Here is a 19,564-nt window from a genome sequence, read left to right on the forward strand (position 1 = left end):
CTCTCTTGTTTTAAATGCTATTAGTCATATCACTGAAATGCTACGGTATAATTTGGTCTGGGGATCTGTGCTTTTAAAAATGTGCCTTTTATCATACAGGATTCAGAAGTCTCCATACAGTCTGCATGCACGTTTATTCCTATATCCTTCATGTAGGCGTATTTGCATGTGTATTTTCACACAAAAAAATTAAACAATATTTCAATGGGTTTCTACACATTCCCCATTTTTGTGCCCTCATTTCCCGCACATGCAGGGCGGCTTCACATGACCGTATGCGCACTTCAGTGCAACGTACTTGCTCTATGAATGAGGCAGATTTGCATGTGTATCGGCACATTTTAATGTACTTTTTGCACACGCAGGACATGTTTGTTTGCGCAGGGTAGATGAACACACCTCAATTTAAAAGGCTATTTAGCCTAGTGAGGTCCATTTGCGCACCTCCTATAGACTTCTATGTGCACAAATATAGGGCAGATCCTATTGTTTTGCATGTCTAAGAAATGCATGGACAAAAAATGAAATGAGAACGAACCCATTGAAATCAATGGGATCAATTCTCTGTGTATTGCTTGTGAAAATACATCCATAATGTTACAGCATACATCTCACTATACAATTCAAAGCTGGCTTCACGCGGCTGAGTAAAATCGGTGGAGATTTGTTTGTTGCGAGAAGTACAAATATGAACCCCACTTCTTTAAATGGGGTCATACATATAGGTGTTTTTTCTTTTCTGCATGGCACAGCGATGCTATGCGGGATACAAATCACAGCATGTTCTATCTTTCTGCGTGATCTCGCATCGCAGCTCCTATTGCTCATAACGGGGACGGCAGCAGCAGTGTTTTCTCGGCCATTAATACTACGGCCGAGAAAAGATAGAACATGCCCTACGTTCCACGCATCTAGTGAATACATTGTGTGCAGAACATCGGGCAGCTCTTATCTTCCCGCTGTTCTTTTCAAACTCCTGCACTCTGGAAGAAATCTCCCTCATTCAGGCCCAGCTACACTCCGTACTGCCGAGCGTAGTTGCGCCTACGGCAATGTGCTTTCGCCCTACAGAATGTGTTTGATGTGTGCACGGCTCACATGAAGACACAGGTGAACTCGTTCCTCCTAGTCTGCAAGCACACTGTTGAACACACCTGGGGGATCTCTTTGCAAGCCTCAGTGACACGTCTGATGGTTATGCATAACTTGTGTGGCATGTGTCACGTTGAATATCTGGGTAACCTGGCATGTTAACCCTCTCCCTGCCAGCAGCATTCCTCCTTTGGCAGTGCCAAGGCTTATGTGGACTTATAAAACACATCTTTAGGGCTCTTTCACACGAGCGTAAATCGGCTGCTGTTTTCACGACCGGCTGATATACGCTGTGATCTGATGCATTGGATTCCAATGCATCAAATCACATGGTCGTATTCCCATGATGTAAAAGCGCCTGGCTGGGCCAATATAGCGCCAGGCGCTTTTATGTTGGGCCCAAAAGATCGTCCTGGAACTATCTTTCGAGCCGGAATACATCGGCTGCTGTATGGGCTCCTATGGGAGCCAATGACAGTGGCCAGAGAAGTGAGGTGGGAGGGAGTTTAGCAGGATGACTGCTAAACTTCCTTCCCCTTCTCTCCTCCCCTCTGGCTGATTGCAATGGGAGGGGTTCAGATAGGGGCAGAGCTAAGCACCACCCCATTCTGCCTCCTTCCATTGCTGGCTGCGGGCAAGGGGCGGGGAGGGGCTGGAGCTTAGCCTCCCCATCCCGCCCCTTCTATTGCAAACAGCCGAGAGCAGAGGAGGTGAGCCAGCGAGGGGAAGGGAAGACACAACGGCATGGCAGCCTTGGCGTATATGTATCGGGGCCCATGCTGTCTGAACGGGCACACAAACGTTAGATTTGTGCGCCCATTCACGAGTTTTTACTCCTTAGATCGTAGCGTATATCGGCCGCCGTTTACACGTGCTCGTGTGAAAGAGCACATATGGAGACTTACCCTGTATATGCAGTTTTGCACATTCGCTTGACCAGTAGATCATACCGTAGTTCACATTTGCAATACTGCAATGTACTGACCAGCTGCATCATTTTTTTCCCCATCAGGCTGTGTTAGATTGTTGTGTAATTATACTATGCATTGGCGCTATGTATATGCATTACAGAACTTAGTGGATAACATTTACTGATTTTTTTTTCTTGTTTCATCAATGAAATTTTCATATTAGGTTGCTTCAGGGTTTAGGCCGGCTTCACACGAGCGTGACGGGCTCCGCCGCGTAATATTCCGCAGTGAAGCCCGTCACAGCACCCCCCAGAGACCCCATACTTACCAGCGGAAGATAGCGTGAAGACGCTTCCCCGCCCACCGCCGTCGCGTCATGTGACACGCCCACCGCGTCACATGACGTGGCCGGCCGTGTCACGTGACGCGCCGGCCGCGTCATATGACGCGCGGCGGTAGGCGGGGAAGCGTTTTTTCACGCTATCTTCCGCTGGTTGCAGCGGGAGATAGCGTGAAAGGACGGCTTCCATTGACTGCAATGGAAGCCGTCAGCGCGTACACCCGCGGCAAATAGAACATGCTGCGGGTGAGGACGGGGAACCTAATAGCAGGGGGCAACGCAGCGGATTTTTGCAGCGGATTTACGCGGCGTAAATCCGTTCGTGGGAAGGAGGCCTAACCCTGTTTTTTTTAAGCATGTTTTTATTTATTTACTAACATTGCTTTCTGCTATGTAACCCCTCCCACTCAATTTTAGCAGTTTTTGTATCTAAATGTGACCTGCAGTGTTTGTGATTATGTCCAGTGATATAAAGAAGGGCGAGCCCCTGGAACATGTTATCCTGGTGGACTAATAAAACTAAATCAAGTATTTCTGGTTTGCTATCTGTAGCACTTGTGCTTGGGATCTTTATGGGAGAATGTAAGGGCAACAGTCCATGGCCCCAAGCTAAAGAGACTTTGGGTAATGCAATAAGACAATGACCCAATGCAAACAAGTAACTCAAGTAAAGAATGGTTGAATAAGATTTGTGTTTTGGAATAGCGAAGTCAGAGTGCTGACCTTAACCCAATATGTGGCGAAAAGAATAGCAAAAGGGTCTCAGCAGCACACCGTAAGCCCTATGGCTTATAGAAATAGGGAGATATGGCAATAAGCACAAAAAATAGCGTAAAAGCAAATAGATGCACGCTCACCGAGGGATCCGGACTAGAAGATCCTGAATGAATCCTGGAAAAATATCAAGGAGAGCAGCATCCGATGGAGCACATCACAAAGATGTTCTGAAGTCCTCAGAGGATAAAAATCCAATAGCCATCTTTATTGTTAAAACAACTCCATAGGCAGAGCACAAAAACTGCGACGTTTCGTCCTATGCTTGACAAAGTCCTTTGCATAGGACGAAACGTCGCAGTTTTTGTGCTCTGCCTATGGAGTTGTTTTAACAATAAAGATGGCTATTGGATTTTTATCCTCTGAGGACTTCAGAACTTCTTTATGATGTGCTCCATCGGATGCTACTCTCCTTGATATTAACCCAATATGTGGCATGATCTGCAAAGGGCTATTCATGCAAGGCATCCCAGAAATATTGATGAACTGAAAGATGTTTGCAGGGACAAAAATCTTATCTTGCAAATCTTAGTTGCAGCTACACTTATGTTTGGTAGAGACCTGAAGACCCCCTGCCACACCAGGTCATGTGTGTGCAGTGGAGCACATAAGGTTGGGTCCTGACACTTAAAAGTGCACACAAGTTGTTTCTGTCAGCATGTCTGCTACTTTTCCAGGATGTATGTTGTAAAGTCTTCAGTGTGAGGGGCAGGTGTGGATTCACAGAGAAAATTGCTGCCTGTACACAGTTTCTGCACCTCCCTGCACTATCATAGCAGCAGGGCAAGTCTGGTCACTTGTTACCTGTTCAGCCAGTGTCAGCCACACCTATTCAGTTATTAGAAGGTGAATCAACTGAAAGTTCCCATGACTTACCTGCCCCAAAAGAGAACAGCTACTTAGACCATCCACCTGCCCAGAGTTTGTTACGGTGCATTTACACACACAGCTGATTGCTCAAAATTCATCAGTAAGTGCACAATGGGCACACATTTACAACAATTATCACTCAAAAGATAGCTTTTGAGCGAATTTTTAGTCATAATCGTTGTGTGTAAAAGGGCCTTTACACGGAAACTGCTGTGAATTTGGTTCAAGTATTTACAGTATGATTGAAACACTGTGTAGCGTCAAGAAGATATGGGCATACCGGATATCTCAGACTGTGACAGCTCTGAGGCTAAATTGTACCTGGCACTATTAGAAGCTGTCACGGGACCAGCATGAGTTGTGTCTTCTGTCCAGCTGTCTATATGGTGTATGTGTTCTATGAAAAGTAGCGTGACAACAGCTCTCAGAGTTGTCACCCAACCCTTGTAGTGTCCTGAGTAACAGAACTGCGTAATTATTCAAAGAGCAGGTCAGATAGTAGGCTTGATTTCCCTTAACAGGGTCTGTCCAAGTTTTTGGAAATAGAAAATATATGGTTGAAGCACAACCCCATAAATACCCTTTGTAATTTTTGCCATTCAGGAATATTGGTAAGCTGAGGAACATGTCTTCAAATTTAAATGTGTGTTACATTTAAAGTTCTTGTCCAGCTGTTATGTAGAAGACAGTATAACAGCTAGATACCTTCCACCAACTCGAAGAGAACTGAAGATCACAGATACAGCCTGCAGAGGGAAAGGGTGAAAAACAGAGAGGTGAAAAACACAGTGGATACAAGTCATATAATGGCCAGATATAGTGTTATTCCTCATGTACACACAGCAGCTTATTCTGAAGAGTCATCTAAAAAGTTAGGTATGCTTTAACATATTTAGCTGCTAAAATTTTTTAACAGCTGGACGACCTTTTTAAAGGGGTATTCCCAACTCAGACATAACATATTTGTAGGCTAAAGGCCCTTTCATACAAGCTAATAATTGTGACAAGAGCTTGGCAGATGCTCATTCACCCCATATTAATAGGGTAGTGGTCAGCTGTGGAAAGGGCAAACACTTGCTGAATGAGTAATTGCATCTGTTGTACAGTCTATCAAACTCAGCAGTACAACTCCCCATGTAAAAGGGGGATGTGCTTGCGAGAACAATTAAACAAGCACTCCAGGGGTCACCTAACAACTCCCCAACCCACGAGAAAAAAAAAGTGAATGTGGGACGACAACCAATCATATGAAGATTATCACAATCATTTACAGATTATTTCAGGATTATCCCTAATTTTATGGAAATCTTCATCACCTCCCACAAGATTGATGTGGTTGGAGGCGATAATAGATATTCCAGGTATTACTCAATCTGGGGTTTTTAGATTATTTTCTGCTCATCCTCTAGCTTTAAAAAATTGGCTCATAAACGGTGTTGTATCCACATAATAATAATATGACCTGACTGGGGATTTTAACAATGATTGAGTGGGTCTTACTCACTGTTCCACATACTAGCTATACCTTCATTTTCCTCTTTCCTACCTCATTTTCCTCAGCCCTCTCCCTTAGGCGTCTTTCACAGGAGCGTGCTTTTAGCGCAGAATAGGTGTGTGAAAAGAGCGCTTCTAAAGGAACCAATGAGTTCCTATAGATGTGTGCACACAAAGGAATTTCAGACGCTCAAAATACTCGCACCTTTGAAAGATAGGATACACATGGTTACAATGCCCGCAGCTAAGGCTTCTTTCCCATGAGCGTATATCGACTGCCGTTTTCACAGTCGACCAATATACGCTACCATCTGTGGCGTTAAAGCTCCTGAATGGGCGCACAAATCTAACGTTTGTGCGCCCTTTCAGATGGCATGGGTCCAGGCGCATATACGCTGAGGCTACCATGCCATCGCCCCTTTCCCCTCCCTCCCCATCGCAGGCTCACCTCTGCTCTCCTCCCTGCTCACTCTTTTCAATGGGGGGAGCTAAGCGCCGCCCCGCCTTCTCCCATTGCTGGCTGTGGGAAGGGTGTGGAGCCTAGCTCTGCATCCACCCCGCCCCCTCCCATTGCAAAGAGCGAGCGGGAAGTAGAGCAGAGGGAGGGAGTTTAGCAGCCACGCTAAACAGCAGCACATAGGAGCTCATGCAGCGGCCGAGGTATTCCGGCCCAAAAGATAGTTCCACGACTATCTTTTGGTCCTGACTAGAGATGAGCGAACCTACTCGGCCACGCCCCTTTTTCGCCCGAGCGACGCGATTTTCGAGTACCTCCGTACTCGGGTGAAAAGATTCGGGGGGCACCGTGGGTGAGTGGGGGGTTGCAGCGGGGAGTGGGGGGGAGAGGGAGAGAGACTCCCCACTGTTCCCCGCTGCTACCCCCCGCTTCGCCACGCCGCCCCCCGGTGCCCCCCGAATCTTTTCACCCGAGTACGGAAGTACTCGAAAATCACGGTGCTCGATCGAGTAATTACTCGAAACTAGTATATTCGCTCATCTCTAGTCCTGACATAAAAACTCCCGGTGCTATATTGCCCGGGTGCTTTTACGTCACGACAATACGGCCATGTGATCTGATGCATTGGAATCCATTGCATCAGATCACAGCGTATATCGGCCGGCCGTGAAAATGGTGGGCCAATATACATTCGTGGGAAAGAAGCCTATGGTCCGTGCTGCAAGAAAAGATAGGACATGACATCCCTTTGGTGCGAGATGCGCAGGAGTTTCTATTGACTCCTATGGGAGCAGCAGTCTATGGAAACTCCTGCGCAGGAAAAGAAAATTACAAGTATAATTAGGAGGATTTCTGCCGACCGAAGGAATTCCCAGCTACTTACAGCGGGAAATTAAAAACTTACAGCCCGGAAGCACATTTTAAATGTCCCGCTGTAAACTCCTGTTAGTACGCTCTGTTGCAGAGAGTGTATTTATGTATGCGTTCGTCTGTTTAAGCCCTTAAATGCGTAAAAAATACACGCGTCTTATGGTGCTCAAATAGGCCTGTGTGAAGGAGGCCTAAGGGCTTCATTACACAACCCTCTTTGCACGGGTATTTGCGCATGCAAAAACTGCGTACGATAAATGCAGAGAATAGAACCCTTTGATATCAATGGACTCGTTCACTTTAACGTGTTTTGCACGTGCATTTTGCGCGTGGTAAAAAGTAGGACCTGCTCTTCTTTCCTGCGTTTTGCGCAGTAAATGTCTTATAGAAGTCTATAGTAGGTGCACAAATGCGCAAGGGAACGAGTGCGACAAAATGCAAGGAAAAGAACACATCCTGACCTCAGTAGGCTTAAATAGCCATTAAATTTATGGAAAAGGTGTGTCTCACATGCGTGTGAACTGGCCCTGTGCACACAAAGTACAGTAATATGTGAAAACATGCGCACAAATCTAACTCATTCATGCACAAATATGCTGCGCTGCGGCAATGCTCTATCTCACAAAAAAATGCAATAAAAAGTGAGTGATCAAAAAGTTATCTGTACTCTAATTTGGGACCAATGAAAACATCATCTCATTCTGCCAATAAACAATGCCTCACGGGGCTCCATAGATGGAAAAATAAAAAAGTTATGGCTCTCTTAATATGGCTATTAAAAATGCTTTCAATGTTTTATTGTGCAAAAGTAATCAAACATAAAAAATTCTACATACGGTAAATTTGATATTGCCATAATTGTACTATTCCACAGCATTAAATTAACTAGCCATTTGTGTTACAAGGTGAATGCCATAAAAATGAAACTTGTAAAATAATGGTGAAATTTGTGGCTTTTTAAAAATTCATCCTTTCTAAAAAAAAGGATTCTCTGATATAGTCAACGCAACTTCTTCTAGCGGGAAGAGTTGTGATCTGTAGTTTTACCCTGTTTCCCCCCCCAAAAAGCCCTAGCCTAATTTTTGGGGAGGCTTGAAATATAAGCCCTAGTTACACTACATAAAAAAAGAATACATTGCCTAGCAGGCTCCGTCCAGGTTTCTCCCGCTGCTCTCTAAAGGTTCTGCATGGTTCCCACAGTCTTCAGCCGCTCGTACAACATCACGTTTTGGTTACAGGATTCATAAATCCCACCTCCAGGAAGCGATGTCTGTGATTGGTTCTTTGACTGCTGCTCAGCCAATCAATGCGGCGCTGGATGAACCAATCACAGCCATTGCTTCCTGTAGGCGGAATTTATAAATCCCATAACCAGGAAGTGATGACGTATGAGCGGCCAAGGAATGCGAGAGGTGCATCAGAGCCGTGGAAAGCAGTGGGAGGAACCTGGACCAAGCCTGCTAGGTAAATATAATAAGACACCCCCCAAAAATAAGACCTAGCGCCTCTTCTGGGGCAAAAATTAATATAAGACAGGGTCTTATTTTTGGGGAAACACTGGAAGTAATATTGTTCTAGACTGAACAACCCTGTACAGTCTGGATTCACATTGCTGTATAACACAAGTAGAGTAGTTTCCCACGGGCGATCGCAATTTTGCCGCAAGAAAATAGCGGCAAAATCATGTTTTTGTTATAGGCATTTTTGAGCGTCAGCAGAGCTTTTTCTCGCTAAAACATTGCTGCTGCTTGCAATTTTGTTGCACTTTTTTTTGCATTTTGATTTTCTCACAACAAAAGACAATAGGACTTTGTAATGTTAAAAACGCATCACATCGCATGAAAATCACAAGTTCATGAGTTGCGATGCGATAAAACAAAGGCCCTATGGGCGATAAAAAAGAGCAAAATGCAGCAAGATAGGACATGCCACCATTTTTTTTTCATGCACCATCACATGAGTCTCGTTGCAGCGTTTTACCAATTTTGTAAACATCAGACCTGCTGGCAGACACCACGTATCACTGCGAGTGCACTGTGCATGGCCGCGTATCATGTGCAGTGGGACTCTTTTTTTTTTTCTAAATTCCCCGCTCGGTTTCATAGCAGGGATGCATATGAAAACTCTGCCAATATGCCATATATTGCATATGGATGGACAGCGTATCATACACAGCCGATACAAATGGTAGCCTACAGGGCTATGTTGCGTGGTATGTAGAGAAATAGGGTATGCTGCGATCTATTTCTCATGCGTATCATTATGCAGTGTCTATACACTCATGTGCATGGATCAATGAAAGTTCATTGACTTTCATTGACTCCATTTACCTTGTATCACGCGTCCATGCAATGCATGCATAATATGCGGTGAAAACATGGTCGTGGACATGAGCCCTAAGGGCAGCTTCACACTAGCCTATGCGCAAAAATGCTCTGCAGTGCAGCGTTTTTGCACATGAAGTAGGTTTGAAGAGGCACACAATGTGCCGCTCGCGTGTCTGTGCATAGTACTGTACTTTTTGTGCACCAAGGCCAGTTCACACACGCGCATGTGACACAACCCTTCTGTGGATTTAATGGCTAGTTAAAGTCTAATGAGATGCAGATACATTCTTTTCCCTGTATTCTGCGCAGTCACAAGCTTCCCCTTGCATATTTTCACACCTCCTATAGACCTCTATGGAATTTTTGCTGTGCAAAACGCAGGAAAATAGAACAGATCCTAGTTTTTTCCGTGCACAAGAAATGCATGCTCAAAACACGCTTCTGAGAACGAACCCATTGCAATTAATGGGTTCTATTCTCTGTGCTTAGCACTAGCAGATTTTGTATGCGCAAACACGGTCATGTGAAGGAGCCCTTAGGGCGCATTCAGACGATCGTATATCGGCTGGGTTTTCACGCCCAGCCAATATACGTCGTCCCTCTCTGCAGGGGGAGGAGGCTGGAAGAGCCAGGAGCAGTGCTCTGAGCTCCCGCCCCCTCTCTACCCCCTCTCCACCCCTCTCCGCTATTTGCAATGGGAGGGGGCGGGGGTGGTGCTAAGTTCCCGGACGTAGCATTTAGCATACAAACAATGATTTTCATTGTTGCATGAAATCAATGATGAACGATAAGCGAACAAATTATTGTTCATGGTTTGATCATTGGCCGTGTTTACACTGAACGATTATTGGACAAATCTGAATAATGCAGCAATTTTTTTGAACAATATAATCACTCTGTGTAAAAGCACCCTTAGGCCTCATTCACACGAGCGTGGTTTTAGCACAGTTTAGGCACGTGAAAAGATTGCGGCTATACTACACAAAAAATCACGTGAACAGGTAATTTCCAGCTATTAAGTCTCAAGCTTAAATAGCTGTGAAATTGCCCGTTCACATGATCGGAAGCTGCGTGGTGTGTTTTATTCAGCTCCCATAGGAGTCTATGAAAACTCCCACGCATCATGCACCAAAGATAGGTCAGGTCCTATCTTTTCTTGCACCACGGACCTTAGATGCGGGCATTGCAGTTGTATGTTCTATCTTTGATAGGTGTGAGATTTTTGCGCATCTAAAATTCCTTCATCTGAACGTTTCTATAGGAAACCATTGGTTCTAGTAGACGCAATCTTTTCACGCGCCTATAATGTGCTAAAACCACGCTTGTTACAATGAGATCAAAACTCATTGATCCGCCAACAACGTTGATCTCCTATTTACAGGATAGGTGAGAAATGTTGGCGGATGGACCAACCCTTTCAACAACAATAGTAATTAATCCCTTCTCAATATGCCCCATGCATGGACAGTAATTCCTGCATCTCACTATATATATATATATATATATATATATATATATATACATATATATATATATATATATATATACAACATTGGTTCGAGGGGGCTAAGAAGCTGAGCCCCCAGTAAACAGAGTATGGTTGTGGCTTTAACTGATAGCCCTGATTTACTGTGCACAGCTTACGTGGTGTTTTATTGTCCTTTTGCCCCTCATAAAAAATGAAAACTTTTCGACTAAACCTATGTATTGGAAAATTTGTAATTTTTCATTTTCATGGCCCATTATTAACATAATGCACTAAACACTTGTGAAGCCAAAACACTTGCTACAGCTCTTGATGCATTCCATAAGAGGCGGAGGTGCTTTTTTCCCTCTTTGCCCTTGTGGCAAGGAAATATTTGGTGCTAAACCTGTATATTATTGGAAAAATTGTAATTTGTCTTTTTTTGACCAAATATTAACAATTTCCACAATACACCTGTGGGGTCAAAGCGCTCACTACACCCCATGATTCCTTGGGGGGCATAGTTTCCGAAATGGGAATCCCTTTTCAGGTGGTTCAGTGTTCTGTGTACATTAGTGGCTGTACACATGCGACACTGCATCTGAAAATGATTCTAGGGGAATCTGCACTCCAAAAGCCAAATAGCTCTCCCTCCATTCTGAGTCGTGCTATGTGCCCAAACAGAAGTTTATGTCCACAAATGGGGCATTTCCACACTGGGAAGAAATTGAGTAACATATTGTGAGGTACTTTTTCTTGTATTAACCCTTGTGAGAATGAAAAATTTGGGGCTAAACCTATATATTATTAGAAAGGTAATTGAAAAAATGTAACCAAATGTTAACAACTTCCAGAAAATATATGTGGAGTCAAAATATTCACTACACCCATAGATGAATCTCTTGAGGGATCGAGTTTCCAAGATGGGAGTCTGTTTAGGGAAGGTCCACTGTTCTGGATACTTCAGGGCTCTACTAATACAACATGACATCCAAAAATGATTCCACCCAAATAGAGCTCCTTCCCTTCTGAGTCATGCTACATGTACAAATAGCAATTTAAGTCCATAGGACGGGGGTCAGAAACGCTATCTTTTCTCCTTAGGAAGAGCACCTAGACAGTGAGTGAGGAGACTTAAAAGGCCATTCATGCTCCTCTGGGTAATATGCAAATAAGGGATATGGAATAATACCTCCACAGTGCCACCTATTGGAAGGCAGCATTCCTTCAAGCCAAAGTTAGACTCTTTATACAAGCCTTGTAACAATGATTGGGAATTAAAAGCAACTCACCATCTAGGTGCTCTCCCTAATGAGAAAAGATAGCGTTTCTGAACCCCATCCCAGGTCTCTCATTAGCAAAGCCAGACTCCTACTGTACACTGATGAAGGGTAAATACCCTGAAACAGCTATCTGTGCATGGAGTTCGGCTTTGCTTTTAATTCCAAGTCATTGTCACGAGGCTTATATAAAGAGTCTAATTTAGGCTTGCAGGAATGATACCTTCCAATAGGTGGCACTGTGGAGGTATTATTCCATCTCCCTTATTTGTACTCTGAAGAAATTGTTTAACAAATTCTTGGGTGCTTTTTCTCCTATTGTATGTTGTGAAAATAAAACATTATTCCAAGTGCTATCACCCTGCAGCCAAACCGGTGTATGGCAAGGCAGATCCACATCCACCTGTGTGACACGGGAGCTTTTTCAGGGCCAGTACAGTACAGAAAGTGTACAAGAAAAATAACCTAAAGTTGCTATTACCTGGTGTCCAAAGGAGCAGCTCATCCTGGTAGAGAAGCGCTGCTAGACAGCCAATCAATGCATGAATTGCAGTTAAAAAGGTGTTATACCAGTTAAATGCCCATGCTAATTGGCTGGAATTTTACAGGAAAGCGCATATGCCACAGATGAGTACTGTCTGTAGTATTCCATAAAGTCCCTCAATCCAGAAATAAAACTTCACGGCTTTATTAGTGCATTTTTAAAAATGGCCAGATAACATCCTTTTAAACACGCACTAATAAAGTTTGACTGTTTATTCTGGACTTTCTTATCTATATTTTGGAATTTCCTGTTTGGCTTGTTTGTCTTGCAATCTGTGGCATTGTATGTTGAATCTGGCTTCAGGTTACAATGCCAAGGAAAAGACCACTGAATGCTGACAATATTGTATCCCCAAACCATTGTAACTTGAAGGTAGTGGCGCATTAAATAGCCTGTAGGCCCCAGGCTGTGCATACAAATTGTCACCACCTCCCCCCATGTGCCCTAACTATAGTAAGTGACACCACCCTTGTATGCCGCAAAGTGGGTAACGATGCGGCGTGGGACTGGGGGCAGGAGGGTGGGGGTTATACATTAGCGAGCAAAGGTAGTGGTGAGGGGGAGGAGCTAGAACAGGAAGTAGAAGGAAGAAGAGCGGGAAAATCCACAAACTGCCTAGGAGGGGAAGAAGAAGGACGCAAGGAGAAAAGCAGACGAGCAGAGGAAGAAAGTAGGAGCAGCAGCAGAGAACAAAAGAACAAAGCAAGACCCAGAGCACAGGCGACAGGAGTCGTGCAAGAAAGAAGCCGTCGGAAGATAAAGAAGGTCAGAAGAGTCGGGTGGAAGATAGAAGCAGCGGAAGAAAAAGGAGAAAATGGACGACTTACGGGCCATGATCCAGGAAGCGGTGATGCAAGACGGCACCGGATGGCTTGAAGAGGTGCTGGCAAGCTGCAGGACGATCGCCGAAGCCAGAGAGCCAGTCGGGGAAGAAGGACAGCAGCGGAGATCGGGAGAGGAGCCAGCCAGCACGCAAGAGGCGCCGCGAGGGAGACCGCAGCAGAGATCTGGAAAGGAGCCAGCCAGCACACAAGAGGCACCGCGAGGGAGACCGCAGCAGAGATCGGGAAAGGAGCCAGCACGCAAGAGGCACCGCGAGGGAGACCGCGCCGGCGAAAGCAGCCCCCCGCGAGACTTAGTCCGAGCCCGGTGCCGAAGAGGGGAGGAGGAAGAGTCAGCCAGGGCAGCGCAGGCCCGAGGAGGGACGGAGGAGCAAACCGGAAGTCGGCGCCGGTACCGAGAGGTACGGTGGGAGGACCGGCAGCGGAGGCACAGAGGACTCTAACCACGGAGGGTCCGGAGCTCGGAGGACGGCGTTCGGCAGTTACATCGGGCTCCGAACAGCTGCAGCATCGCGCGGCCGGGCGCAGGACTACAGGACAAGTGCGAGGTGAGCGCGGAGTGAGCAGTGGAGAGGAGCAGGGGAGCGCGCGGTCCGGCCGCACGTCCTCGCAAGATGGCGGCACGGCGCACGTGGCGGCACAGGCAGCGCCGGGGGCGCGACGAAGAAGGAGCCCGCTTGGCAGGGGGGAGGGGGGAGGGAGGATAGGCAGCGAGAGGGGGAGAATGGGTAACAGGGGCCCACGCAACCCCCCCCTGACACACAGCCCGGGTAGCACTAGCGGGTCCGACAGCAGCAGGGAGGGGGGAGGCAGGTCACGTTACCCTCCATTTGTAGCCCGGGGTACAGGGACAGCACGCCACACAGAGGGAAAGAGGCCAGTTAGGACCACACACAGCCCCCAGGGGGGAACGGGGAGGGTACACCCAGACACATGGCCTATTCAACTGCCCCACCCCCCTCAGTACATGGACACATTTCAGGCCCGCCACCCCCCCCCCCCCCGCCCCCCCACCCACCATCCTTCACCTTGTACCAGCGCCCACCAGCCCAGACCAGTGAGTACAGGCACTGCTATGTTAACCCCCACTACATCCCCCCTCCAGCAGATCCCGTAGTTTATCTTCCCACACATAGCCAGGCTCCACGCCGGAGCTCTAAGAAACAGGGCCAGGGGGCCAGGCAAAGGCAGAAAGAGCGAGCCAGACAGGAGAGGCAGGATAGAGAGTTCCAAGCGCAGCTAGAGAAGGCAAGCGTAGGGCGCAGTACTAGCAGCAGGGCGCGCGAGTCAAGCGAAGAAGTGCCTAGCAGCGACCAGGACGAATATTGCTTGCGGAATGAGCAGCCACAGAGGGCGGACCCGCAGTCATCCCTTTATCAGAAGGTCCAGGAACGCCGCAGGTGGCAGGAGCTTGCGCAGGATCGGTCATGGCCGGACCAGCCTGGCACGTCCCAGTCGGATAACGCAAGGAGGGCTCGGCAGTCGAGTGGTCGGCAGCCCGCGTATGATCTAGGATGGAACCAAGGGAGCGGTACAGCGAGGGCATCACCCTTGGCAACGCCGGAGGTCCGTCCAGTCAGTGAGTCAACCCTATACAATGTTTTAAAAAGTGTGTCGGATTCCGCAGCGGGTGCGGAGAAAGATGATTTAGTGTCGGTTCTGAGGTCGCTGTTGAGCAAGGTTGATCCAGAAAAGGGGCTTTCAGTGTCCTGTGTGGCTCCAGGGGGCGCAGGCCCGCCTGCGGGTAATATCGGTGCTTGCTCAGCAGCGGGTACAGAAAGTGTTCCAACGGATAGTTTGCAATATGCCGATTCGCTGTTTTGTGGTGTTGCCCCTTTAGGGGTGGGTCTGCCCGATGATGTGGTTGAAAAGATTAAAAATGGCTTGTATATTGATATATGGTCCTTGCTGTCAGCGGACCACGTGATGGTTGACAAAGAGCGGTCAACAGAGCGAGGTGCTGATAAAAAACCGAAGATTGCAAAAACTTTTGGAAATTGGTTGCAGGCTTTTGTGGTTTTGGTTCATGTGACGTGTCAGTATCAGCCGCGCAAAGCGACGGAGATGATGGTATATCTAAATACCATTTATAGCGCGTACCGGTTGCACGGAGGTGCAGCGTGGTGGCGCTATGATGAAGATTTTCGGCGTCGGGTGTCGGGAACTCATACGAGTTGGGCCTCTAAGGCCACTGATGTATGGATTCAGCTGATCCTAGCACAGCGTCCAGCCAGGACTTCCTTTCCCGGGGGAGCCGCGGGAGGGGCATCTCAACCACCCGCGGCATCTCCTAGGCCGAATGGCTCCTGTTGGTTGTACAATGAGGGCCATTGTCGATTTTACGCCACCTGCAAGTTCCGGCACGAATGCTCGGTATGCGGGGGGCAACATTCGGCGATCCGCTGTTTCCGGAAACAGAGGTCGGTACCCGCGGTGGGTAGCGCCGGCGGAAATGCGAACTCCAGTGAGAAGCCAGTACCTGGATCCGTGGTTAAACATGTACCACAGGAAACAGGAAGCAGAAATCCTTAGGTCAGGATTTTGGGAAGGCTTCAGAATTCCGTATGCGCATCAGCCTGCCACTATGTTATGCCCCAATTTGAAATCGGCAAGGGACGATATCGAATTGGTAAGGGAGAAGGTTCAAAAAGAAGTGGAGTTGGGCCGGATGGCCGGCCCTTTCAGTGATCCTCCTTTCGAGAACTTGCGAGTGTCTCCTTTGGGTCTGGTACCTAAGAAGGAAACCGGGAAGTTCCGCTTGATACATCATTTATCTTTTCCGACTGGGGGATCGGTCAATGATGGCATCTCAAAAGAGGAGGCAGCGGTAGCCTACACGTCGTTCGATTGTGCGGTTCGGTTAGTAAGGTCGGCGGGTAGATTTGCGCAGTTGGCAAAAGCTGATATCGAATCAGCGTTCCGTTTGCTTCCGGTTCATCCGGAGTGTTTTCATCTTTTGGGTTGTAGAATTGAGGACCAGTTTTTCGTCGACATGTGCTTGCCGATGGGATGCTCGATCTCATGCTATTTTTTCGAGTTATTTAGTTCCTTCCTTGAGTGGATGTTAAAGTATGAGACGGGTATCACATCGGTGATCCATTATTTGGACGATTTTTTGTTCGTCGGCTCAAAGACATCGGGCGATTGCGGGTTCCTAATGACGAATTTTAAGAGGTTAATGCGATTAGCGGGGGTCCCATTGTCCGAACAAAAGACGATGGGCCCAGTTACATGCCTAACGTTTTTAGGGATAGAAATCGATTCGGTGGATATGGTTTTCAGGTTGCTGGCGGACAAAGTGGCTAGGTTGCGGCAAACGGTAGGCGAAGTGGCTAAGTGTAAAAAGGCGACGCTGCGGCAGGTTCAAGTTTTGTTGGGTCTTTTAAATTTCGCCTGCAAAGTGATCCCCATGGGGCGGCCGTTTGCCAGGAGACTATCATTGGCGACTGTGGGGGTCCGCGAACCACACCATTTCATACGTGTGACAGCGGGAATAAAGGCAGATTTGCATGTATGGACGGTGTTCCTGTATTCTTTCAACGGGCAGGTGGTATGCCCTAGGGAAGATGTGGAAGGAACCGACATCAGCTTGTTTGCCGACGCGGCTGGTTCGGGTGGTTTTGGCGTGATTTTCAACAGCCATTGGTGCAGGGAGTCCTGGCCAAGGTCATGGAGAGAAAAGCGGTGGACGAAGAACGTAACGCTGCTGGAATTTTTCCCGGTGGTGGTAGCAATTGAGTTATGGGGAACAGAGTTACGAGATCGGAGAGTATGTTTTTGGTCGGATAATGCAGCGGTGGTACAGACGATAAACAAACAATCGTCGGCCTCCCCGCCGGTCTTGGCTTTGTTGAGGCATGTGGTGCTAAGATGCTTACAGGGCAATATGTATTTGCGTGCAAAGCATGTCCCGGGTTGTGACAACAGAGCAGCTGATGCACTCTCTTGTTCACAGATGGAGCTGTTCAGGGAACGGTACCCGCAGGCGGATGCCGAGGGGGTACGCTGCCCGCCTTCCTTATGGAATCTGGCAGAGGAGAGTTGTTGAAGCTGGTGGAGTCATCGGTGGCTGCTACGACGTGGAGAAATTACAATTCAGTTTGGTTATCATGGTTAAAGTTTGCTGGTGGAAAAGTGGTAGGAGGTGAAAGGGCAAGGTCGGCGACCTTGGATATGCTGACGGAGTTGCGTAAAAAACGGTTGTCGGTAGGAGCGGCCAAAAAGCATCTAGCGGGAGTGGCCTTTTTGTTAAAATTACACGGGAAGCTAGATGTGACTAAGGATTTCGTGTTCCAACAGATAATTCGGGGGTGGAAAAAAGAAAAGGTCCAGACGGACACGCGCCGTCCAATCACATTTTTAGTATTGACAAGCCTGTTGTCGGTTTTAGAGGCGGTTTGTGCGGATGAATACGAAACACTGTTGTTTAGAACGGCTTTTCATTGGCATTTTTCGCGGCTCTACGTATCGGAGAGATGGTCCCGGCAAGTAAAGTCAAGTCGGGTGGCCTACGGGCAAACGACGCTATCGCTACGGGATCGGCCATACGGATAGGTATAAGAAAGTCGAAAACCGATATTTATGGGAGAGGCGACTGGCTCACCATCAACCAGTTAGGGGCACAATGGTGCCCGGTGGAGGTAACTAGCGAGTTCATAAAAAAGCGCCCCCAGAGCGGGCAATTTTTAGTGCATGCATCTGGTTCCCCGCTCACGCGTTTCCAATTTTCGGCGGTTTTACGTTCGGCATTAAAGAAGTGCGGTTTAGAGCCGGTAGAATTCGGGACACATTCATTTAGGATTGGGGCCGCAACGACGGCGGAAGCCCACGGTATGACGGAGGACGGTTTAAAACGGTTGGGGCGATGGAAATCGCAAGCGTACAAGTCGTACGTACGACCGGACCGTACGGTAGAAGTGGTTTTGGAGAAGGATTGATGTGTACGGATAAAAGCTTAGTGTTACGTAGGTGTTTTCTTTCAATTTGCGGGTATTTGCTATGTTTATCTTGTTTCAGCGTTTGACCCATGGCATGTTTGGATCATCGGCCACTCGTTTATCTATTGGGCGGAGAGAAGAGCGGCCACTCGACCTATGGGAAGGAATCTGGGTCTGAGTGGCGCGCTGGTAAACTGGATTGGCGTGCGGGGGCTTCAATGGCCCAGGATTTTACAATTCGTGCTAAAAATCAGCAGGTGGACCCCCCGGAGAGTTATACTGGTCGTTCACGCCGGGGGGAACGACTTAGGAAGAACTAAAATGAACGAATTACTAGTGCTAATGAAACAAGACATGATGCGTTTTCGAGACTGTTTCCAGGATTGTGTTCTTGTATGGTCGGATATCGTGGCCAGGAGATGCTGGAGGGGTGCCAGAGACGGGGATGCGATCGAACGAGTGAGAAGATTGATAAATCTGAGGATGTCCAGATTCGTGCAATCATTGGGTGGAGTGGCAGTTCGCCATTGGGAACTCGAGGACAAGGAAAAAGGAGCACTTAGGGATGATGGAGTGCATCTTAATGATGTCGGTTTGGACACTTTTTTGTCAGGACTTCAGGACGGTGTGGAGATGGCGTTGGCTAGGGTTGGCGTGGTGGGGCGGGATGCGCCATAGGAATACGGCGCATACCGCGTGCCGGGAGCTTCCCATGCGGGCTACGGCTTAGAGGAGGGTTTGCAAGCCCTAGGTAACAAGGGGCTTACGAACGTCCTGTGGCCGTTACGGCATAATAAAAGTTCAACAGTTTACGGCATGGGAAAGCGTTAGGAATTTAGACTGAGGAAATTAGGTTAAATTAAAGGTTATAATATATGTTTTAAAATGTTAATAAAGCTGTGGCCAACCCACGTTTTCAGCAAGAAGTTGTAAGTATTGGTTATTATAAGATAGGTTTATTATATGATAAGTGAGCGTACATTTAGGTTTAGGATGCCCCCAGTCTTCTGTGCACAGCACTGCTGCTTCGGATTTTGCTGCTCTACATGTCAAAAGACTGTTGGAAGGGTTGTACTAAGATGCACAACCCCTATGAGAATGCAAGCAGCTGATCATTCCGAGTCCTGAGATGATATGATCAAAACATGCACAAGGGGCTCAGATTTATGATGGAAAATGACACCATTGGCGCTGCTATCACTTGCTGGACGTCTGACTGAGATATGTCAGGGACATTCTTGTATTCATACTGTATAATACTGGTACTATGTAATATAACTAAACTGGTGGTTTTAAGGGCTTGTTCACATCAGCATTGGAGCCTCTGTCTCTAAATGATGCAGAAAAACAGGACAAAATAG

This window comes from Eleutherodactylus coqui, chromosome 1 (assembly GCF_035609145.1).
Source record: "Eleutherodactylus coqui strain aEleCoq1 chromosome 1, aEleCoq1.hap1, whole genome shotgun sequence".
In the NCBI taxonomy this organism is placed as follows: domain Eukaryota; kingdom Metazoa; phylum Chordata; class Amphibia; order Anura; family Eleutherodactylidae; genus Eleutherodactylus; species Eleutherodactylus coqui.